Source organism: Camellia sinensis, chromosome 11 (genome assembly GCF_055761805.1).
Source record: "Camellia sinensis isolate YWXY chromosome 11, ASM5576180v1, whole genome shotgun sequence".
Lineage (NCBI taxonomy): Eukaryota > Viridiplantae > Streptophyta > Magnoliopsida > Ericales > Theaceae > Camellia > Camellia sinensis.
The window spans coordinates 114242472-114249812 of NC_138971.1; the positions used below are offsets into that span (position 1 = coordinate 114242472).

The 7341-nt window shown below is 35.8% G+C and overlaps 2 pseudogenes; both read left to right on the top strand.

The window, feature by feature from the left end:
• The first annotated feature begins 2394 nt into the window (after positions 1 to 2394).
• LOC114287818 (receptor-like protein kinase FERONIA pseudogene) lies at positions 2395 to 3690 on the top strand (annotated as a pseudogene).
• Positions 3691 to 6120: 2430 nt separating this feature from the next.
• On the top strand, positions 6121 to 7011 carry LOC114303839 (receptor-like protein kinase FERONIA pseudogene; annotated as a pseudogene).
• The last annotated feature ends 330 nt before the right edge of the window (positions 7012 to 7341 follow it).

The window sequence follows — 7341 nt, forward strand, 5'->3', positions numbered from 1 at the left end:
TTACACACAAGTCCTAATTTATGAATTTATATTTCATTAGGTCCTAACTAAGATTTTTTGGACCTTTAAATCTCATTAAATTTTTAATAATATGAATTATCTTTCAAACAATGATGGTTCATCATTTATGATTATCTATAAAGGTAACATGATGATTTGACATTTATTTTGATTTTCAAAATTTTAAAATATCAACTTCAAATTGAAAACACTAAAAAAAAAAAAAACATAGGACTTTGTGCAAAACTGAAAATTTTGTGTCTGTAAAGGAACATGATCATGGAACATTGATGAGTAAAACTGGAAAAAAAAAAAAAAAAAAAACCTATAATGTTCTCAGTTTTAAAATTGGAAAAAACTATTAATGTTCTCGGTTTTATTGGACAGTTGAATCAAATCAATAAATAAAAAGAAAAAAATGTTTAATCTCATGTTCTATTTTTGTCCGTATCAGTTAGTGAAACAATTATTTAGAACATTATTATACAAAATTGATAATGTTCTTATTTTTAAAAATTAAAAAAAAAATGATAATATTCTCAGTTTTACTAAATAAGACTCATTAGTTGAAAAAATCTTACATAGAACCTGAGCTACCATAACATTTGTAAATAAAATTTTTAAATAATTAACTCTTAAATTTATATAAATATATTATGAACAATTCTTTCCTGCTCGTTACCCTTCTTTTGAAGAGTGAAATATTCGTTAGTTTTAGTAGAAGGGAATGGAATTTTTGGCCTCTGCTTTCCACATAAAAACACAACCAAGTATTTTTCGTAAGTATATAGAAGAAAATTCTATAATCTTATCCTATAGAATTCCCAAATAAAAAAACAGGATCTACCATCTAACTAGGGGAGCTCGATCTAACTTGCCTCGTGTTGATTTTACCTACTCCTTGTAAAACCCAAGTAATTTATGAATTATTTTGGATAGATTAATAATTAAAATAAATTATATGGGTAATTTAGTAATCTTAAGAATTAGGTTTTCAACCCTTTTAAAAAAAGAAAGAAAAAAGAAAAGAAAATGGAGCCTTGTGAAAGTGCTACTAGGTATTTGGAGGCTGCTGCTGCTCAACGGTTTGAAGAGTGGAAAAAAAAAAAAGAAAAAAAAAAAAGAGAGACCTAAACCAAAAGGAAGAGGGAGGATTCATGGTGATTTTGCTTTATTCATCACTTAGGTTTGTGAGATTGAGGTGGGTCTTGGTAATTTGAGATTAGCCTGGGAAATATTATTTTAGCTGTTTGAAGGTAAGTAACCATCTATCACTGTTAGTTCATTTTTTTTATTCCTATCGAATCGTTTAAAATCATAAATATTTATTTATAGCCTTCATGTTCTCTTAAAATAAAATATGGGTCAAGTATAAAACAACATCGAATATTATTATGAAAATTATTTGAATATTTGGTGAAACTATTCTGAAAATTGTACTAAACGTTTATTCTGAAAATATCGAATGTTTTATTTAAAAGTTGTGTATTGTTTGAATTTTAAACATCACTCTAGTCTGACTATGATTTGGACCCTAGCTAATGGGGGTTATTTATTGGCACAAAAACTAGTTTCTTTTGGGGCTTTACCACCGGCCTATGTGTGGTTCTGGGCCTTGTCACGGGCTAAGCGACCGTAGTCATTAAGACTTGGGTTTTGTGAATCAAATCATTGAACCATCTGAATATCGAACCATCGATTTGAACAACGAATTACTTTGAATTATCTTGTTAGCTTTTCATTTAAAATGTATTGTACATTGTTTATTTTTAGCTATGAAACCACCTTACAAATAATTGTTCATTTATTGAACTGTAAAAAAAAATTATATTTATTGGTTAACGATTTATTTATTTATTTTTGTATACTTGATCCAGGTAGCAGTGGTGATTGGTTATGTACTGGGCTATCTAGCTTACTCTTATTTTTTTTTCAGATTTTGAAGAGTAGAGCTACGCGGGATTTTTTTACATGTGGGAGTATCGAGAGTAGGACCATGATTTAAGTACTTCGATTATTGTTTTGTTAGTGGATTAAATTAGTGGACTTGGTGGACATTTTCATATAAGAACTATTTATTTTTATGGATTTTGGCATTATGACAATTAAGGATTTAATTTGAGTATTTTCCATTGTGGGTTATGTGATTGGATTCTTAGCCTTGCATGCTCACTTATATGAGTGTACGACGTTGTCACGGAGCTTGGGGCGTGACACTCCCACTAAGAAGAAATAACATCCATTAAAAATTACAGGTATATTGACTGTGGACTTGGAGCACAGCCCATCATTGTTGACCTGAGGAGGGAGCCAATTTGAGTCTTCCATTTCTTTATTTTTGTGATCTTCAAGTCTTCTCTTATCCCCCCCCCACTCCACTCTTATCTTCCTTCATCGTCTCATTATAACAATTGATTGCCATTCCAAATCGTGTGTGCTAACAACCACATCAACAGTTGTGTAGGGCTCCAAAGCTGAGAAATATGTCAGCTTTTCACAGTGAGAATAAAATTACAAATGGTGTGTATCAATCCAAGGAATTGTGCCGTTGGTTTTCATTTGTTGAGATTCAATTGGCGACCAATAACTTCGATGATGCTTTGGTCATTGGGAAAGGCGGATTCGGTAAGGTGTATAAAGGGTTCATCGACGGTGGAGCTACCACTATCGCCATTAAGCGATCAAATGCAGAGTCTAAACAAGGGGCAGCAGAGTTTTGAACTGAGATCAAGACGCTTTCCAAGCTCCGGCACACACATCTTATGGCTCTGATTGGCTACTCTGATGATTGCGAGGAGATGATACTTGTTTACGAATACATGGCCAATGGGACACTCGCCGATCATCTCTACAAAAGTAGTAGGAAAGGAAACGGGAATGATATTTATCATCTTACTTGGGAGGAGAGACTCAAAATTTGTATTGGAGCTGCCCGTGGATTAGACTACCTTCATACGGATACGAAGCAAGGTGTCATACACAGGGACGTGAAGACAACAAACATTCTATTGGATGAGAATTGGGTAGCTAAGATTTCAGATTTTAGGTTATCCAAAATGGTAAACACAAGCCATACACGAACCCACGTTAGTACAGATGTTGAAGGCACATTTGGTTATTTAGATCTAGCGTATTTCTTGACTCGTAGACTAACTAAGAAATCAGATGTGTATGCCTTTGGTGTGGTTCTATTTGAAGTGTTATGTGCGAGGCCATTAGTGGATACAAGTGTTGAGGAGGACCAAATGGGTCTAGCCCTATGGGTTCAAAATTGCATCAAAAAGGGAACCCTTGACCAAATCATTGATCTCTCTATAAGAGGACAAATATCACCAAATTGTCTAAAGGTGTTTGCAGAAGTTGCTAACAAATGTTTACATAATTATCCAAAAGGAAGGCCTACAATGAGTGAAGTTGTGGGGAGCCTCAAGCATGGATTGGCATCACAGGTCAATATTCGTATATCTCGAAAAATGAAAATATTAACCAATCTATTTTTGAGAACTGCACATGTAGTGGCTAATGGTATTGATCTTGGGTGGAGGAAGTGGAAGAACTGGGGTCCTAGGAATAGAGTGTCAGGGTAGTTGTGGAGGGATCTGGTTGAGAACGGTGTCATTCAATCATTCCGTCATTTCTTCCTGACAAAGATTCGAGCGCTCACAAATAATTTTCATGAGCTTTTGGTGATCGAGCCAAAGTGTGTAGAGGCCATATCAACTGTCACGACCCAAACCCGCCCCTATGGGTTTAGCACCGTAACCGGCCAGTAATCCGAGATAACCGAAGGCCTACTTAATAGTGATACAGTGATACAGTAATACAGAGTACAAGGGCTGGCGAAAGCCAAAACAGTAATTAAAAGATGTCTAATGAGCTGTGACAGTCTGTATGCAAAAAGACTTTTCATATATATATATACAATCAGTATCAAAACAGTATATACAATATATACAATCATTCAGAACAGGGACTTAATCCCTATTAGAACAGTACAGTACAACACCATTCAGTCTATACAGTAGTTACAAAACAGATACAAAAAAAGGGAAACTAAAACACCCCAAAAGCCCTAGCTTGAAGGACTTGGAACCTCTCAGTGAGGCACAGTGGTTGGCTTGACAAAACTGGAGTTTACCCTGACGCTTCTAGCAACGGTCTGGTGCCTATACACCTACATATATATATGAGCAGTGAGCTAAAGCCCAGTGAATAACATATGCGTAAAGAGGTTAAGAATGAATGTCCTTTCAGTATTAAAAACAGTCATTTAAACAGTATATCAATCATTCAGTTTGTGGCTTATAAATCATGCCACACAGTAATTCAAAAACTATAATAGTCATATGTGGTACACCCAATAGCAAAACAGTACAGCACGTCTTAACAGACCGAGCAGTCAATGATGGCCATCAGTAATGGTTCCAAACGTGGGAACCGACAGAGATCTCTGTAACAGTAGCAGTAACAGTTCAGTAACAGTATATTGCTATGGATGCCACGAATACAGTTCACAAATAGGACAAACATTAATTTAGTAAACAGTGTCATTTCATAAAGCAGTACAATCATTTGTTCAGAAAATAATCTCAATTGAACATATCTTTACAACATTGTTACTCACAGAGTTCTGGGCTACAGATAAGCTAGTACGCATCCTCGGATGCCAACCCTACACAGTTATAGAGTGAATACACACTAAACTACACAGTTCGGAAAAATAATAACTTAATCCCTAATTTGCCTCGGTGTGGTTCTACATCAATATCCTCATTAAGATGCCTTAAACTAGGCCTAAGAATGCCTAGAATGGAATGTGGATGCAAAGATGCACTTTAAAAACATTTTTAGAATTTTCAGAAAACAGAGGTCCCGCTCGAGCGTGGGTTTTCCCGCTCGAGCGTGGGTTTTCCCGCTCGAGCGTACATACAAACAAAAGTCTTCGCTTGAGCGTAAACTTTCCCGCTCGAGCGTACTGTAAAAGTACTGGATGTGTGAAAATCACGCTCGATGGGCGCTCAACACCTGCTCGAGCGTGTGACAGAAGTCCTCACTCGAGCATGAAAAACCCCCGCTCGAGCGGACTGTAAACACAACAAAAGTGCTAGATACACGAATTTCCCGCTCGAGCACCAATTACCCCGCTCGAGCGGGAGTCCAAAATCTGGAATTTCCAGATTTGAACCTCAAGCTCAAAATCAAGTTTCAATATACCAAATTCGATCATTTTGGGATAATTTTCTAGAAAACACTTTAAAACTCATAATATAACATGATTCAAAGCTCAATTTGGAAAATCAAGGCCCAAAGGTGAGTCAATTGAACACAAATTCAAACAAATTCCACGAACATGATGTAAAACATAACATGGATGAATTTAATCAACTTCAAACTTTCAAAACATGAACAAATGAGCCAATTCTTTCTATAACAAGATGAATTCATGGATTATACTCAAGATATGGACATGCATGTGAGGAATTTCCATGAAAACAATTTTAAACTTCAAAATATATACATGCATGCAAGAATTAAGCCTCTATTCAACAATCTTAACCAATTCTAGACTCAACTCTTCAATTTAGCATGAAACATGAAAGAACTTACTTAAATTCACAGTTAAAAGGATGGACACACTACCTTAGGTCCTCAAAGTCAATAATATAAGCTCAATTGCACAAATCCTCTACAAATTCTTCAAGTCTCCAAGCAAATATAAGATGAAATCAATTCTTTTAAGTCTCTCTCTCTAGTCGGCTAAGGCTCAAGGAGTGGCTGATGAAATGTACAAAATGAGATGAAAGAAAATCCCAATAGGTCCCATGTAGTGGGCCCCTAATGTGGCAAATTGGTAAGTAAGGCCAACTCTTGTAATTTAGCTTATTTAATCTAATTTAATCATACCAAATCACATTCCAATTAAATATACCATAAAATCATATAAATCTTAATTAGCACAAAACGTTAATCAATTTCAGATTTGGCCGCCGATAAGGCCTTCAATTTACAATTTAAAGCATAAAACATGAACAGATAATTTAACAGTCAACAGATAGAATTGCATTCAAACTAGCACAATCAATCAATCAGTTTAGTAATTCAATCAGTCAGTCAATTAACATGCTTAATCATGGATTAGCATTAATCAATGGTGAGCATTGTCACATCAACCGTCGGAATCTTGAGGTGGCAATTGAAAGATGGAAAGAAGGAACATCAAGAGAGAGTAACTTGGACCAATTTAGGGCTCAAATCCAGGTGCACTCCCATCTATGTCACCTTCACATTGTTTCTTTAATTGGATACTGCATTGATAAGCATGAACTAATCCTTGTGTACGAGTATATGGTCTATGGGTCTCTCGACAATCACCTCAATGAAACCAACAAGTGTTCACTTAACTGGGAAAAGCGACTTGAGATTTGCATTGGTGTTGCAAGAGGACTGCAATACCTCCATGCAAGTACAAGGCAACCAATCATTCATTGGAACTTGAATCCTGCCTATATTATGTTGGATGAGAATTGGAATGCGAAAGTACTACACCACACTGTAACAAGTATATGCACCGTGGGATATGATGATCCAGAATACCTTGTCGATGCAAAATTTACTACAAAATCTAATGTGTACTCATTCGGCATCGTCTTACTTGAACTATTGTATGGTAGGAAGCCAATGATCTATTCAAGGAACGAGGATCAAGTGAATTTAGTTCGTTGGTTCAAAACTAATATTAAAATGGGTACCGTAGATCAGATCATTGATCCATATCTAACTGACAAAATAGCACCGGAATGTTTGAAAGAATATGTCAAGAATGCAGAAAATTGTGTATGTGATAAGGGGATTGAGCGTCCATCGATGGATGATGTGTTGGGTAACCCCCGATATGCACTGCAACTGCAAAAGACTTGGCAGAATAGTAATGACCAGTTCAGTACAATTAAGTCCCCTGAGGTTGTTCCTAGTTCGAATGGCACTGTGATTGTTGAATTAGCCAGAAGATGAGATATTGATGAGATGAGTTTTACAAGTCCAAGGGATTCTGATTATTTTTCTGGTAATCTAGCATGGTAGCACAACTCTGTGGTCTTTACAATGTGCAAACATGAGGCCTTTCCAACTGAAACAGCATAATGTTGTCCGTGTTAGTTAATTGCTTTCCCGTGTATTATGTCTGAATCTATGCACTTCCTATGTTAAAAAAACTTTGTAACATAATGTAATCCACATATTTTATAGACTTTTGTGTCTTGTACAATATGGTGTTCCTCCTCTTGAATCAGTTACACCTAGCAACTTCTACCACCAACTCAACATCTTATTTCATTGACAAGA